This window comes from Pipistrellus kuhlii, unplaced genomic scaffold, assembly GCF_014108245.1.
Source record: "Pipistrellus kuhlii isolate mPipKuh1 unplaced genomic scaffold, mPipKuh1.p scaffold_m20_p_10, whole genome shotgun sequence".
Lineage (NCBI taxonomy): Eukaryota > Metazoa > Chordata > Mammalia > Chiroptera > Vespertilionidae > Pipistrellus > Pipistrellus kuhlii.
Window position 1 is genome coordinate 46,632,632 of NW_023425405.1, and position 18,121 is coordinate 46,650,752.

At 35.9% G+C, this 18,121-nt stretch overlaps 1 pseudogene; it reads right to left on the reverse strand.

Annotated features, from left to right (window-relative positions):
- Positions 1 to 17,337: 17,337 nt before the first annotated feature.
- Positions 17,338 to 17,900, reverse strand: LOC118711370 (annotated as a pseudogene).
- Positions 17,901 to 18,121: the final 221 nt, after the last annotated feature.

Sequence of the window (18,121 nt, forward strand, 5' to 3'; positions counted from 1 at the left end):
AAGTTATATTGCTGTTGGGGGGGGGGATTACTTTGTACAAGAGACATTTTGTGTAAATCTCATAATTTTTATGAAAAATTTAAAAAGGGGATGGTAGGGAGAAATTGAGCAAATCACCATGGAAAACCACCAACTTGAGAGAAACAGAAGAAAAAAGAAACAATGGAAGGACAAAATTACCTGAATGAAAAAGGTAAAATGATAGTAGTAAATCCATACATATTAATAATTATGCTAAATTTAAACGGATTAAACTCAAAAGGCACAGAATGGCTGGATGGATAAAAGAAAGCAAGACCCAATCTGTGCTGTCAATAGGAGATTCAGTTCAGCTCTAAAGATCCGCATAAGTTCAGGGTGAAAGAAAGATGATATTTTAGGAAAATGGGAACCAGAAAAGAATGCAGGCACAGCCAAAGTGGGTAACAAAACTTTAAACCAAAAAAGATAATAAGTGTCAAAGTAGGTCACTATTAATTTTAAAGGGATCAGTATATCAAGAATTGTAAACATATATGCTTTCAACCCATGATCACCTAAATATACTAATCAAATACTAAGACATATTCAGGGAGAAGTAGACAATAATACATAATAGTAGGGGACTTTAAAACCACATTATCAGCAATGGACACATTGTCTTGATGGAAAAATCAATAAGATATTGGAATTGAATAACACTTTAGAAAAAATGGACTTATCCAACAGCAGCAGAATACACAGTCTTCTCAAGTGCACATGGGCCACTGTCTAAGACAGATCGCATGTTAGACCACAAATTTTAAAACAATTTTTGAAATCATATTAAGCATCCTTTCCAACTAAAATGGCATAACACTAAAAATCAATCACAGGAAGAAACTAAAATTTCATAAATATATGAAGACTAAACAACATGCTACTGGACAACAAATGGGTCAACAAAGAAATTAAAAGAAATATTGAAAAAAACACCTTGAAATAATGAAAATGGAAGTGCAAGATATAGCAACCTGTTGCATTCTTTTAGACCAGTGCCTCAAGAGTCACATTGGTGTGCAGCAAAAAAAAAAAAAAAAAAAAAAAAAAAAGTTAAAATATGTAATACCTGATTATTTAGCCAGGACACTTAGATTATCAAATAAAAAAATGGCAACAGCCTAAACAACAATATTTGTCCAGTATGAATGAATCAAAATGATAACTTTTTTTGGTTGGTGTGCCACAGAATCTTAGTAATTAGTTCATGTGTGTTATGAGATGAAAAAGGTTAAAAATTGCTGCTTTAGAAAAATGGTAAAATTTGTGAATAAAAAAAGTAAATAAACTATTCTATTTGCAGTAGCATAAAAAACAATCACTGGGCCTAATGGCAGTTTCATATTTAATTTTTTGAAGAAACTCCATACAATTTTCCACAGTGGCTGCATTCCCACCAGCAGTGCAGGAGGGTTCCCTTTTCTCCACATCTTCACCAGCACTTGTCATTTGTTGACTTATTGATAATAGCCATTCTGACAAGTGTGAGGTGATATCTTATTGTTCTTTTAATTGCATCTCTCTGATGATCAGTGACACTGAGCATTTTTTTCATGCTACCTCTTGGCTGCTTTGGAGAAGTGTCTAATTAGGTCCTTTACCCATTTTTTAATTGAATTGTCTTCCTTTTGTTAAGTTGTATGAGTTCCTTATCTATTTTGGATATTAAACTTTTATCAGATGTATCATTACCAAATATGTTCTCCCATACAGTGGGCTACCTTTCCATTTTGCTGTGCAGAAGCTTTTTACTTGGATGTAGCACCATTTGTTTATTTTATCCTTAATTTCTTTTGCCCTATTATAGTGATCAGCAAACTCATTAGTCAACAGAGCCAAATATCAACAGTACAACAATTGAAATTTCTTTTGAGAGCCAATTTTTTAAAACTTAAACTTCTTCTAATGCCACTTCTTCAAAATAGACTCGCCCAGACCTTGGTATTTTGTAGAAGAGCCACACTCAGGGGGCCAAAGAGCTGTATAGTATGGACATTTTACTGATGCTAATTCTACTAATTCATGAATACAATATATTCTTCCACTTATTTATATCTTTCTTTTTCCAACGTACTGTAGTTTTGTGGGTTCAAGTCTTTTATCTCCTTGGTTAAGTGTATTCCTAAGTATTTTAATAGTTTTGTTGCAATGGCAAATAGGATTATTTATTTAGTTTCTCTTTCTGAGAATTCATTATTGGTATATAAAAATGCCAGTGATTTTTGGGTGTTAATTTTGTATCCTGCTGCATTGCTGAATTCATTTATTAAATCTAGTAGTTATCTAGTAGAGTCTTTAGGGCTTTCTAGGTACAATATCATGTCATCTGAGAATAATGAGAGTTTTACTTCCTCTTTTCCAATTTGGATGTATTTTATTTCTTCTTGCCTGATTGCTGTGGCTAGGACTTCCAGTATGATGTTGAATAAGAGTGGTGAAAATGGATATCTCTGTCTTGTTCCTGTTCCTAGGGGAAATGGTTTTAGTTTCTTCCCATTGATTATGATGTTCACTGCAGGTTTGTCAGATAGAGCCTTTATTATGTGGAGATATGATTCCCCACTTTGCTGAGAGTTTTTAGATTTTGTCGAATGCTTTTGATAAAGACACTACAAAGAAAGAGAACTACAGGTCAATAGCTCCGATAAACGTAGATGCTAAAATCCTCAAAAAAATATTAGCAAATCTGATCCAACATTATATTTAAAAGATCATACACCATAAGTAAGTGAGATTTATTCCAGGGATGCAAGGCTGCTACACTATTTGCAAGTCAATAAGCCGTGACATATCACATAAACAAATTGAAAGACATAAATCACATAATCATATAAATAGATGCAGGAAAAGCAGTCAACAAAATATTACATTTATTTCTACTCCCTTTCTCTTATTCCTAACGCACTTTTTAGAGCTGCTGCATTACATGCTTTGCATAATTAGGAAAGCATACAATGAACTGGACTTTGCAAAAGTGAAGGAAGGACCAAGTGCTCACAAACCATCTAATGTTTATTGGTCTTCATCTCCGTGATAACTGTACTTTGCTTTTGCATTTGATGTTACTTGCCCATTTTTGAAAAGACATTAACCAAAATTAATGATTTATTCTAAAGCTCTATCAAAGTTCCTTGGCATTCTAAAAATTCATTGAGCTGAAGAAACTGGAAAATATCTGTAGAACATCTTAAAGAGCTTCATTTTAAAACAATACCATTTGTAGGATTTATCAAAATAAAACATTTGTATATAAATAATAAATGTGTCATAAAATCTAGAGAATTCAGAAAAGAGAAATATATCTTTCCATGTGCAATATACTAAATGCATTCCAGTTTAGTTACGGCTAATTACTAGGTGGGAGGCAATACATATTAACACCATGTCTACAAAGAATTAATATGGTTTCACAGACTGAGAGAACCTCAGTGTTTTCAACCACCAGATGGCAGAAATGAAGCAACAGAAATTTAGAATTTAAAGATTCAGATTATACTCAGAAAATAAAACTGCAGTCCCCATCTTAATTTTATTTTTAGTTGAAAGACATAAAAATACATTGGTGCAAAATTCTATTGCATGTTAAGTAGAAAAATATTATTTTGATTAACAACAGCTTTCCATTTGAATGGGCTGTCAACTCATTATTTTCCCATCAGCTTGATTATGGAGCATTTTGAAAGAACTGTTTTTAAAGACAATCTACAACAAGATATGGATTATAAAAGAATTACCATTCAATCAGGGTCTCTTTCTGGAAGGCATTTTAAATTAATCCAATGTGCACTATCCTTGTTTTATTTTCTCAACCTTTTAGCCTTCTTATTTTTCAAAATCTGATCAGTTGTTAGTGCATCTGAACTGCTCTGGATGGGTAGGTTTGCTTAGCTCAGTTTATCCTGTGTGTTTGTATGTTTTCTGGTAATCTCCAGTACTGACAATGTGGGTTTAAGTTTGATTTTTTTGCACTAATTTGTAAGTGTTAGGTGATTGTGAAATGATAACAATAAAATAATAATAAAAATAAAGAGGAAATGTTGATATACATACAAACTAACTTTGATTCTAAGAAGCTGAAATTTTTTCATTCTAGTGGTATAAATCATGATATTTCTCTTATTATTCCATTAGAGATACTTTAAAAGAGGTACCTACTTGATTGAACTAAATGGCTTCTATAAGATCTATATTTAATCTTCCTTAATTAAATAGAATTTTGGATATTTTCAATGTGATGTGATTATATTAATGTAAATTAAAAATAGTAGAATAATGTTGAATGTTCTATTATTGCCAGAAAGTGTTCCAAGTATTTTAAAAGGATCAAAAATTTAAATTTTATAACAATCCATGAGATAAGTATAATGAATGTTCCCACTTTACACTTTAGAACAGTGAGCCACATTTAGGTTATAGATTGTTTACAAAATTGCACATATAATATGTAGCTGAGCTCTGATTTATTCCCAGGTAATCAGATTCTCCAGGGTTTTTATTAAAAAATTATTCAGTATTTATTTTGCAACTTTATTCAACAAATGTATTGAGTGTCTACCTGGTAATAATGATTGAATATTCTTTTTTTCTTTTTTAATGGACTCCACTGGCCCAGCTGGCATGGCTCAGTAGTTGAGCACCGATCTATGAACCAGGAGGTCACAGTTTGATTCCAGTGAGGGCACCTGCTGGGTTGCAAGCTCAATCCCCAGTGGGGGGCATGTAGTCGGCAATTGATCAATGATTTTCTCTCATCATTGATGTTTCTCTCTCCCACTTCCTTCCACTCTGAAGTCAATAAATATATACTTAAAAAGTAAAATAAAATGAAATGGACCACACCCTGGAATGCATAGCCTGGTGGAGAAAAGAGATATGTGATTATTGAGAACAATAAAACTCTATGACTGTTATGACATAAGGTATAAGAAAAAAGAAAAAGAGTGGATCCATTTCCCAAAAGTTACTTTTGCCAAGTGTCTTCTGAAAGGTGACAGAAGAAATTGTTAGGTGAGGGGAGAAAAAGCATATGCATGTGCAGAAGTACCAAAGAGTAATGCGTATTTGAAGAAATGCAAGGAGATAATTATTCTAGGAGCTTAAGTCTAAAAATAGTATACCATGGGTGTACATATTTATCAAAACACACTGAATGGTACTTTAAAAATGTGCATTTCCCAATATGTAAACATTAGTTTAAAAACATTGGCTGCCAATTTAAAACAGTCACATTTGGAAGGTCAGGAAGAGGCCAAAACACAGTTAGCTTCGCATGATATGCTAAGCAGTATGCATTTTACGACACGTGTTAGAGACTCCCACAGGATTTTAGGCAAGGGGGTCACATGACCCAAAATGTGTTCTAGGAAATCATACTGGTGGCAGTGTGAGGACAGACTAGAACAGTGGTTCTCAACCTTTCTAATGTCTTGACCCTTTAATACAGTTCCTCATGTTGTGGTGACCCCCAGCCAGAAAATTATTTTTGTTGCTGCTTCATAACTGTAATTTTGCTACTGTTATGAATTGTAATGTAAATATCTGTGTTTTTCAATGGTCTTAGGTGATCCTGCTAGAGGTTCTCAACCTGTACTAGAGTGACATAAATTCATGAGATAAATAGATCACATAGGATTGTATTGCAATAGTAAAATACAAAACAATGAGAGTTTTGTATTGCAATAGTAAAATACAAAACAATGAGAGTTAGACTAAGGCAATTGCAAATGAAATAATGAGTAAGAAATGAGCCTGAAGCTATCTAAAAATGCAATTAATTGGCCTGCAAGGGGATGTGAGATAAAGCAAATGAGGCAGAGTTATATTATACCAGATATTGAACAAGTTTGTCTACTAGGACAAGGGGGAAGGTCGAGAAGGTAGTAACAGAGTGGTTATATTTGTTACCACTGCTGATCACCATAGTAATGTGATAAGTCATAAGACATCTCCAGGAAGAGAAAGTGTAGCCGTGCAGGGAGATACCAAGGAAAACAGGCTTTATAACATAGCAATGGAGAATACAACAGTGAACTGACCCCAGACATATGAAATGATGTCCATTTCTGATAGGGAGTTTAGGAATGAAGTAGTGATAGGAGCAGAAAAAACTCAAGAGAGAGAAAGAGTAAGAGAGAGAATCATTAACCTCAGGAGAAAGAAATGTTACAAAAGAAAAGAGCCCAACTACCGTGGAGGTCACTGTTTGATTCCAGATCAGGGCACATGCCCTTGTTTCGGACTTGATCCCCAGTGGGGGGTGTGCAGGGGGCAACCAATCAATGTGTCACTCTCACATTGGTGTTTCTCCCTGTCTCTCACTCTTCCTTCCACTCTCTCTAAAAATCAATGGAAAAATAAATATTTAACAAAGAAAGACATAGAAGTGTAGCATATAATCTGATGCACTGTGAATAATAATCACATGGTTGTAATATAAATACTAAATCTTGATCTATAGATGAAATAACATTAAATGACTACTTGCTTGTTTGCAAGAGAGTAGGAAGGTAGGGTATACATGGGGAATAGTGAATAGTAAAGATAACTAATCCTCTTCCTCTGTAATAATATCTAAGACGAATAATCAAGAGAAACACATACCCATAGTATCTATAAATCTGAGTGCCAATTCTAAAAGAAACAGTTAAGGATTGCAAAGTGTTGCTTTTAGGGCATGGGATGAGGGTTGGTGTTGGATTTTTCTAATAAGCTTTGCAGAACTATTTATATTTTAAAAGTATATCCTTGCATCACCTTGATAGAAATATTAATTTTTTTTTTTAAAGAAGTGGTTTGGAAGCCATCTCAGGAAATGTGGAAATGCGACTTTTGTTTTGAGAGCCTATGACACATAGAGTGTGGCAGCTGAGGTGCTGGTGAACAGGAGGGGGATGAGGTTTGTTTAGCATGAGAAGGTGGAAGTTGCCTGAGAATGGAGGGAAGTTTGTTCAAAGGAATTTTAAGATCCCAAAGTGTGAAATGAGAAACAAGTTTGTAATGGATGCACACAATAGTATAGAGACTTTAAAAAGTTATAAGAAAATAGCATATTAATAAAAATTAGAATAGATAAATGATTGATGGGGGGAGAGGGGATCAATATCTTGATAGAGTTCAGGAACTGTGTTTAATGTTGACCTCAGAGACATTTTTAAGTCCAAAAGCCTTCACAAGAAAATCTTAAAGGGATTATGACCCTGATAACTCTCCTCCCTATCCCTGATTAAAAATTTGAATGCTTAAAATAAAACAAAAAGATGAGGGGAAATGATTCTTTAAAAAGTTAACTGGCTTTCTTTCCTCCTTCTGAAGTGATGGTGTTCACAGAACCCGCCAGTAGGCTCTGAACAATTTAGAATCGTTCCTGACCCCTTCCTCCTCTGTATGCACATCTAGGTGGACAATTTAAGTAACCTAATTTGAGCCTTGAAGCCAGAATAATATTATATTCCAACATTTCTAGGGTCACATTTTCCTAGCTGGGGAAAAACCTCATAGCAAGCAAGCCAGAGCACATGGCAGAAGGTCATGGGTGAAATGGGACTGCTTAGCCTCAGGCAGTCAGGAATTTGCTCTGTGAAGCCCAGCAGAGCTCTCGGGCCCAAACACACATTCATTTGTTGATAGTGTTTTTGTTTCTGTTTCTTCTTCTGACCTTCACATAATTGATTTAAAAGAGGAATACCTCAAAAGTAGGTCAGTTCCAATCCCTGTAGATTGGAATACACATTTAAATGTGTCTCAGTGACTAGGAGACAGAAGCAGTAGAATTCTGAGTTTAAAAGAATGCATACCTCTCCTGATTGTTGGACTAGAAGCTTCACTGTTTCTTTTGTCTCACTTTATGTCGGCATTTAAGATTTCTGAGACCTTGAGGATAAAGATTCTCTCACCCCACCTCGTGATTTCTATCATTTCCTCTTGATGGTGTGGTTCAACTACCATACCTTTAGCTGCTGGGAACTTTATTATACAGTGAAAAAAAATTCTTCATTTTTTACTGATTTTCAGCTTGGAAACATAGGGAAATACTTTCAGTTGAATACATTCGTTCTCTCACCTATCCTCTGTTCTGTGAATTCTACAGAACTCCCAGTTCCCTAGGTCTCATCTCCACCTGTTCTACAATCCCTCCTAACTTTTTCAAAGTTTAGTTGTTTTTAATTGCCTCTCTGATTAAAGACAAATGACCAGAAGCAATGGTTATGTCAAATTTTCCTCAACCATGAGAGATATGATGATTCCTTGTTCCCTCTCATAATGGTAGCCTAACGTTTTACTTATTTATTTAGAGTTCTACTGAATTGGTTCTCAGCAGTGGGCATGACAGTCACGGGGAGGGCTGGTTAACACCCAAATTACTGAGCCCCATCCACAGGGTTCTTGATTCCATAGGTCTGGGTGGGGGCCCGAGAGTTGGCATTTCTGACAAGTTTCCAGGTCATGAGGATGCTGCAATTGGGGACCACACTTGGAGAGCCTCTGGTCTAACGCTTTACATCTCCATTTATTACAAGGAATAGTCCACGTGTTTGATGCACCTTCTCCGTGCAATCATACTTAATGCCCATTTTACACATGATGACTTGGGAGCTAAGAGAGATTAAGGAATATACCCAAGGTCAGAGAAACAGCAGAGGCCTAATCCAGATTCAAATTAAATTCAGAAATCATCCTATGTAAATATCTACTGTTTGACGGCATACAGTTAAACATCAAAGCATTTCTGTTTGTGTGTGTGTGTGTGTGTGTGTGTGTGTGTGTGTGTGTGTTTAAACACACATATAGAAGATGAGAAAACAATACTTAATATTTTCTTCTCTACCCCTGTCATCCTGGCTCCACACTCCAAAATAGAGATAACTAGCATTACCTCCTCAGATTAGTAAGAATTTACCATCTTTAAAGTAATAACTGACACGTAATTGTTCAGAAACTTCTGGAAATATTAATTTATTATATATATATTTATATATTTAAAATCAGAAAACTCTCTTTGGGGCAGCAAACTGCTTTTAAAAAAAAAAGTGAAAGTAAACAAGACCTAGTATACAATTTCAGCTAAAGATAGTTTTCACTATACCCTGCAATTATGCTAACATGGACTTGAAGTCAAGGTTATCTGCAATGAATATAATTCACCTGTTGATAGTCAAGAATTAAACATTTTATGATTACTGTTTTATAGGCAAGCAAACAAGAAAAAGCAGACTTCCCCATGGGAGTACAATAGGTCAGGAGCAGGTTAAAAAAAACAGTTCTCTGACTTCCCCTTACTTCGATTAGTGTGTTCAACATGGTGAGCGCATTGGAACATTACTGGAAAAAAACTAAAAGGCTGATACTCTACTCTGCCTATTTTCAAAGAAAAAGGGGGGGGGGGCGGGAATCTTGTATAGGGTAAAAGTTCATTTTAAAATTCTATTTTAGTTTCAAGTCATACTAACTAAATTTAATAAATATGGCTTTTTAGAAGTTTAATAAGGCAGTGATGATACACAGAAAAAAATAACATCGTTTTGAGGAGGGCTTTTCATGTACATAATAAAAATTTTTATGCATGAAAGTAACAAGTCAAAATGACCTCAAGGTTTTGAGCTTGGCAGCTGAGAAAGGTATACGGGGATTCATATATGTTATGAGCAATGAATGATTTGGAGAAAAAAATGTGTTTGATTTTACTTGTTTATTTATTTTTGTTTTTTTTTAAATATATTTTATTGATTTTTTACAGAGAGGAAGGGAGAACGATAGAGAGTCAGAAACATCGATGAGAGAAAAATGGATCAGCTGCCTCCTGCACACTCTCCACTGGGGATGTTCCCACCACCAAGGTACATGCCCTTGACCAGAATCGAACCTGGGACCCTTGAGTCTGCAGGCCGACGCTCTATCCACTGAACCAAACTGGTTAGGGCAATGTGCTTGATTTTAGATAAGTCTAATTGAATAATGCTGTATGTATCTTACAGGCAGTGGAAGTAGTGATAGAGTTTGGAAAGAGTTCATAGATTTTTTAAAAAAAACACAGTGGCAAAAAGTTGAAATAAGAGAATAATTGAGATACCTGGAAGAGAAAGTGTAAAAAAAATAGAAGGCAAGCCTTGGCCAGTGTGGATTGGTTGGTTGCGCATCATCCTGTGCACCGAAAAGTCACTGGTTCAATTCTCGGTCAGGGCACATGCCCAACTTGTGGGTTTGGGCCTCCGTTGGGGTGCATACAATAGACAACCCATCAATGTCTCTCTCTCTCCTTCTCTCTCTCTCTTTCTCTCTCTCTCTCTCTCTCTTTCTATCTCTCTCTCTGCCCCCCCCTTCCTATATCTAAAAAAAATAAAAAAAGAAAAGAGAAGGCCTATGACAGATTCCATAGTTAAGAGGAGGAGAATGAGGTCTTGGGAAGAACTGCTAGAGATAAAAAATTAGGAGAACCCAGTGATATGTAGGAGACAGGAGAGGAGATGGTTTCACAAACCTGAAAGCACATATTTCCCAGCTGTCACAAAATTGATCTGTGGTATGCTTTGGGTCACTTAGCAAGAATTTGATGCTAATAAAGCTGGAAAATGTAATTTGGGAGGGCATAACCCCCCCATTCCTGAAGTGTGAGTTGTACATAGTGACTTCCCTCCAAAAGTATAAAATAGGAAAGAGGAAAAGGAGGGAGCGTAACTTTATAATGGTGGAGAATCTTGATAAACACCACTTCAGCCAGGTGGTCAAGGTCAACATCAACAGTCATGAATCATATAAATAGGAAGTACCCTTGATATGTCATAATGAAAATGTAATTTACGGCCTTCCTCCATAAATCTACAACCCCACTCTAATTGTGAGAAAAATAATCAGACAAATTCCAGTTGAGGGACATTTTACAAAATACTTCAATAGTAAGTTCAATAGTAAGTAATTCTCAAAAGCAGTCAGGGCTATCAAAAAGAAGGAAAACCCGAGAACTGTCACAGCAAAAAAGAGTTTAAAAAGACATGATGACTAAGTGCAATGTAGTGTCCTAGACAGGACCTCGGGACTTTTGGGAAAGGACATTAGGTCAGAACTGAAGAAACCTGAATAAATTACAGACTAGTATTGTAAATAATACCATAGCAATATCACTTCATCAGTTATAAAAATATACCATTCTCCCTGAGATGGGAATAAGGAAAACTGTGGTACAGAGATGGGGTACATGCAAAGTCTCTGTGCTATCTGCTGAATTGTTCTGTTAGTCTAAAACTATTTTAAAAATAAAATCTATTTAGAATTTTAACTTTTCTAAGATGTCACTTATAATATCATTGAAAATGTAAAGTACATAGTAAAAATCTAACAAAGATACAAATAGACATGTAATCTACTGGAAGATGTTTTTAAAAAAATTAAAATATAAAAAGTATACCATGAACAATGAATCAAGAGACTCAATATTGTAGGGACATCAATTCTTCCCAAATGGATCAATATTTTGATCAATGTCCTTTAACACCCCAAATATTATTTTTGTGGAATTTGAAAAGTTAAATCAATAGTGTAAATGAAGTACAAAGGATAGGTAAGATAGTCTTAAGGAAGATCAAAATCTGTGAATAATTACCCTATCAAATATCAAGAAGTATTATAAAGGTACTAGTGGCCTGGTACACAGATTCATGCACCCAGGCCAAAGGTGGAATCACTTGGCCCAGTGAGGAATTGGACTCCCTCCTCTTCGGTCTGGGGTGCATTACCCGAGAAACACCGCAGCTTGGCAGTTCCTATGCATCTGCCCCCTGGGGGTCAGTGCACATCACATGTACTGGCCAGTAGGATGGTCAGATGGCTATATATATATATATATATATATATATATATATATATATACTAGAGGCCCAGTGTATGAAAATTCATGCACTGGAGTGAGGGTCCCTCAGGCCAGCCTGCACCCTCTCACAGTGTGAGAGCCCTCAGGGACGGGGAAGCAACACAGCAATCAGGGGAAGGAGATGTCCTCATCACACCTCTGCTGCTGCCACTGCCAGCAGCGCAAGCCTTGGCTGGCCCTGATTACCTGAGCCTTGGGCCAGCCCTGGGTGGCTGTGCAGCTGACATCTGAGGCTTGCCTGCACTTCAGGCCAGCCCTGGCTAGTTGGGAAGTTAGGCATCCACCATCCAAGGCTTGCCTATGCCTTGGTCCAGCTCTGAGTGGCTGGGCAGCCGCCATCCAAGGCTTGCTTGTGCCTTGGGCCAGCTTTGGGCTGCTGGGGAGCTAGGGATCTGAGGGGACTGGGGTACTCCAGAGGCAGGCACATGGAGCAGCCGGACCCATCCAGGGGCAGACCTAGCTGTGTCGCACACCTCGCCGCCCCGGTGGGGATGAGGGGACTAGGTGCCACCATTTTTTGGCTGTGGGCGCTACCATCTTTGAGGGTGTGACAGTCAATTAGCATATTCCCTCCTTATTGGCTGTGGGTGCCACCATCTTGTGAGGGAGTGACAGTCAATTAGCATATTTCCTCTTTATTGGATAGGATAGTAATTAAGATAATCTGGTGTTGATTAAGGATAAGCCATCTGAACCATCCTCTCCTCCCTTCCCCAACAGAAAGCCCACACATATTTGGAAATTTTATTTATTATATAATAGATTTGGCAATATAGGTCAGTGGAGAGGATAGAGTTTTCAATAAATGGTTCTGAGACTACAATTTGATGAAATAAGATCATGACTACAAATTTTCCCTCATGTAACATTTAAAAAATTAGTTATATAAGATTTAAAGGTAAAATATAATCTATAAACATTCACTAGATAATATAGATTATGTTGTCAGTTAGGGAAGGCTATTTTAAATTATAAGAAAAAAAGTTATATACACAGAGGAAATGATTTAAAAAATCTTACAGTATTAAAAGATACCATTAAGAAAGTAAAACACAAGCCCAAAACTGGGAAAATATGGGGTGGTATTCAGAATATATAAAGAAATCTTGTAAGTCTATTAAAAACATGCACAACCCAATAGAAAATGTGGCAAAATCATATAAAGGCACCTCACAGAGGAGGAATCATAAACAGCAAGTAAATGCATGTAATTATTCTCAACCTCAAAATTAATCAGAGAAATGAAAATTGAAATCACCATGAAAATACATTTTCATACTCAAAGAAATGACAAATATAAAAATGTGACAGTGTTACATATTGAGTAAGATTTGAAGAAAATGGAACTTTTATAAAATGATGATAGGCATGCCAATTGCTTTAAGCATTTTAAAGAAACAAATTCCTCCCCAGCCGGTTTAGTTCAATGGATAGAGCATTGGCCTATGGACCAATGGGTATGGGTTCCATTCCAGTCAAGGGCACGTATCTCGGTGGCAATCTTGTCTCTGGCCCAGGTCCTGGTTGGGGCACGTGTAGGAGGCAACCAATCAATGTCTTTCTCTCTCATCAATATTTCTTTCTGTCTTTCCCTCTCTCTTCCACTCTCTCTAAAAATCAATGGAAAAACATCCTCAGGTGAGGATTAAAATAATAATAAATAATAATAATAATAATAATAATAATAATAAACAAATTGCCCCTCACTAATAAAGCTGAACCTATAAAATAGTAATTCAGCATGTGAGTACTTCAGTACATGTGCACTTAGACAAAAGTACTCCTAATAGGATTGAATATTTATGGAAACAAAACAAAATAGAGATTAAAAAAATAATCAGTCAATAAATGGTGGTATATTCATACTGTATTGATATAAGACAACAGTCAACGTGAATATATTGTATCCTTAAACAACAATAAGGATGAATTTATGCAACATAATGTCTAATAAATTTAAAAAGGCAGATCATAAATGGTTTCATGCAGTATAATTCCTATTTAGAACCAAGAAAAGGAATGTTAAACACAAAATCTACTGTTTAATTTTCTCTGAGAAGACAGGAAAGAGAATGGAATTCAGGAGGATTACCAAGGAGATTTCAAAGGGAATGATAACCGTTCTCTTACACCACCTGTTGGGCAGGATGTGCATTTGAATCGTCATTTCTAATATTGTACATTATTCATTTTTTACATATAGTTTTAGTTTACTTCATATTTAAAAGATAGTTTTAAAACAATTTCACAGACAGCCCATACAGTTTTAACAAAGTCATTTCTGCATAATAACTATATATCACCCCAGAGTAAACTTAAATAGATTGGATTATTTCTTTATTCTTGCCCATTTTTCTGACAACATAATAGAACACAAAATTTAAAAACAAACAAACAACACAAAGTTCCAGGTGTTTCAAATATCAGTCACTTGTTATCTTTCTGAACCCTGAGAATGGTAAGCAAGACCAGAGAACTGAAGTGGGTGTGAGAGGAATGTAGAAAGAGGATGAGTTTTCTCAGGCATTCAGGACAAGTTTTGCTGTTACATAGAATATCACATCATTGGGTCAACTGCAAGGCTCAGCAAATCTGATTATTCTTTTTACTAGCTAAACAAAATTAGACTTTCATTAATTAGAAAACTATCTTTGCTTCTAAAAGAAATTTAAACACGGCAGAAGCGATTGACAACTAGAAATTTAGATCATTGACAAAGGCCAGTGAAGATGTGGCCAAAGCTCTTGTTTTCAAAATAGAAAAGACTTGGAGCTAAAAGCTTGCTTGAGATGCTCTGCTTCTGCCCTCGTTTTGCAGTGGTCACACCAAATCAGAATCTGCTGTGGAGGAAGAAAGCGGGCACTGTCAAAGGATCCTCCTCCCCTGACATGTATGATGACTGAGCTTTACAGTAAATCTTCGATGCAAACTGTGAGGCCTGGCCAAAGACAGCTTCCCCACCCTTCATGAAGAGCAGAAAGGTACACTGATTGGTATATCTTAAAAGATAAAGGATTATCTATGAAGTTTTAATGTGCTTGCTAGAACTAGAAGACAATGGAAGAGCAATTATTTCACAGAGAAAAGCTTATTCAATTCAGCAGGAGAGTAAACAATTGCTATTATAAACACATCATTCTTTAAGGCCCTATAATGCTATTCTACCAAAAGCACTTAGAGCTGAATTCTGAATCACATAAATGTTTCAGAGTGCTTATCATCATTACTGAGGTATAAGGTAAAAACTGAACGGTAGTGACAGGCAGAAATTAATCAAGATCATCATGGATTTTAGCTTTTAATTTGATGCATGGTTCTTCAGAGACAAAAAAAAAAAATTATAAGGTATTATATAGGCCCTATGTCATGATTTAGGATTCATGTTATGGCTGCTCAAGTTAAGCCTATTGACTTGTTAAGCATTTGGCATCATTGTAGCTTTGCAGCAGCATAAAAAAGTGATTGCTCATGTCTGATGAGTGGTGGATTATGTAACAAGTGAATATATTATTAGAACATAATAATGAATTTCAATGCTACTTGAAAATCCAGCTTATAAAACTATAAAGCTGAAAGATGAAGAAAATATGTTGACTTTCTTGGAGGTATATGAAAAAGTAAATTATTATTATAATATATGTATTATTATTTATTATTGACAGTATTATGTCTTGTTCTTGCCACAAGTAATAAATTTTTTAGCATGGCTTAATTTATGACAGCAAATCTCCAGTAAATGTATAATTTACTCAGAATCTTATCCAACAACCAGTTTTTACTAGTAGCGGCCTATTACATGACATCATAGAAATGCATATATTTTCCATTCTTCTAAATAACTCCCAGAATTCTTTAAATAGAAAATTCTTTATTTTTTCTTCACAGAAGTTAGTCTGAGGTGGGAGTTAAGAATATTCAAATCTTGCCTCAGCTCTGCTACATTATTTGGGATAGTCACTTTGCCTCTATTGGCCTGTTTCAATCTTCTGATCTGTAAACTGGAAAGAATGAATTTATTTCTCCAAAACTGGCTTCCACAGCATCAGTAATATCTTAGGAATTTTTTTAAACCCTTATCTTCAGGATTTAATGGGTTAAGATAAGTCCTAGAGATCTGCATTCTTTTAAAAAATTTCCTCTGGTGGAGCTGATCCATAAGCAGGTTTATAAATAAGCCACATAATTTCAAAGGTCCTTTTTTTTTAATCCTGCCATTCAATAAAACATAGTTGTTGGTGAAAGTTATAATTCAGAGAACACTCATTTTAGAATTATAAGAGACTTTGATTACAATTGAATTATCCTTAACATTGAATCTATGTTGAAAGAATGTTTTAAAAATCCAATAATGGCCGAAACCGGTTTGGCTCAATGGATAGAGCGTCGGCTTGGGGACTGAAAGGTCCCGGGTTTGATTCCGGTCAAGGGCATGTACCTTGGTTGCGGGCATATCCCCAGTAGGGGGTATGCAAGAGGCAGCTGATCGATGACTCTCTCTCATTGATGTTTCTAACTCTCTATCTCTCTCCCTTCCTCTCTGTACAAAATCAATAAAATATATTTTTTAAAAATCCAATAATGTACAGTTCTATGATATAGGTCAAGGTCACTATTACTATTATGTACTATAGATACACACATAAGGCCATGCTTATAATATAAAACCTTTAGTCCACATGTTACCTAAAGAGATAAAACCATTTATTATATAATCTTATAGGGTCAATCTCACTTTATAAAGACACACTTCATTTTATTGTTACAAAATGTATTTTATGAACACTTTCTAAAACGTAAGATTTTCAATGATCTTCTAGGCCAGTGGTGGGCAAACTCATTAGTCAACAGAGCCAAATATCAATAGTACAATGATTGAAATTTCTTTTGAGAACCAAATTTTTAAAACTTAAACTTCTAATGCCACTTCTTCAAAATAGACTCGCCCTGGCCATGTTATTTTGTGGAAGAGCCACACTCAAGGGGCCAAAAAGCCACATGTGGCTCGTGAGCCGCAGTTTGCCGACCACAGTTCTAGGTTATAAAGTGGCTTTCCCATGTCCCTACCCACCCCAAGCCATATATATTTAGCTGAAAAATGTATCTTTATATTTTTATTGTTTTCCCAAATTAATACATGGCTTTTATTTAAGATGCAATAAAAGCCATGTATTATATATATATATATATATATATATATTTTTTTTTTTAATTTTTTTCCCCCCCAGAGAGGCAGGCAGAGGAAGAGAGAGATCAAAACATCAGTGAAGCACATCATTGATCAATTGCCTCCTGCACCCACAGCCAGGGGCATATTGACCAGGAATTGAACAGTGACCTCCTGGTTCATAGGTCTATGCTCAACCACTGAACCACTGCAGGAAGGCATATTGCATCTTTAAAATATAACAAATAAGTCTGAAGAGTTCTCTGGCATCTTGCTGTTGCTATAGCTGGACAACTTATTCATCAGCCTGCTGAACTGTTCCTTTTTCAGAGACATACTGGTAGATATCATCTAAAATGTTTATGATATTCTTGTTTTTAACTGCTGTGGCTTGCTGAATCAAAGCAACTGAATTTGATTCAAGTTCAATGTCATTTCCTTCATGAATTAACTGATTTTTCTTGGCTTGAGATACTGAGCAAGCAATGCCTGACCTCATCCAATCCCTGCACATTTACTTTTCATCCAAGAAATTTCTGATTTCAACAAGAGAACCATTCTCCCCAATAACAATGTTGATGAAGAAATGAGCATACACAGACTTCATCTTATAAAGAAGCCCAGTGTCACACTTTTGATCATGTTCTGTATGTGACTGCAGATAGTGCGAACCATGGCCTGTTCCTATTTCCCCACCATTTGTAAAGCCAGAGCTTCTTCTTTTTATTTTCTAGGAGTTGGAATCCTACATTGATGTGGTCTGGGGCACTTCACTATAACTGTGCATACCTTCAGAGTGATGGCAACATTTTCAGGAATGTCTACAGTCTGATTATTGAAGATGGTCTTCATTCTCACTGTAGATGGGCAAAGCTTATCTTCATATTTTTAAAAATATATATTTTATTGATTTTTTACAGAGAGGAAGAGGGATAGAGAGTTAGAAACATCGATGAGAGAGAATCATTGATCAGCTGCCTCTTGCACACCCCCTCCTGGGGATGTGCCCACAACCAAGGTACATGCCCTTGACCAGAATTAAACTTGGGACCCTTCAGTCCGCAGGCCAATGCTTTATC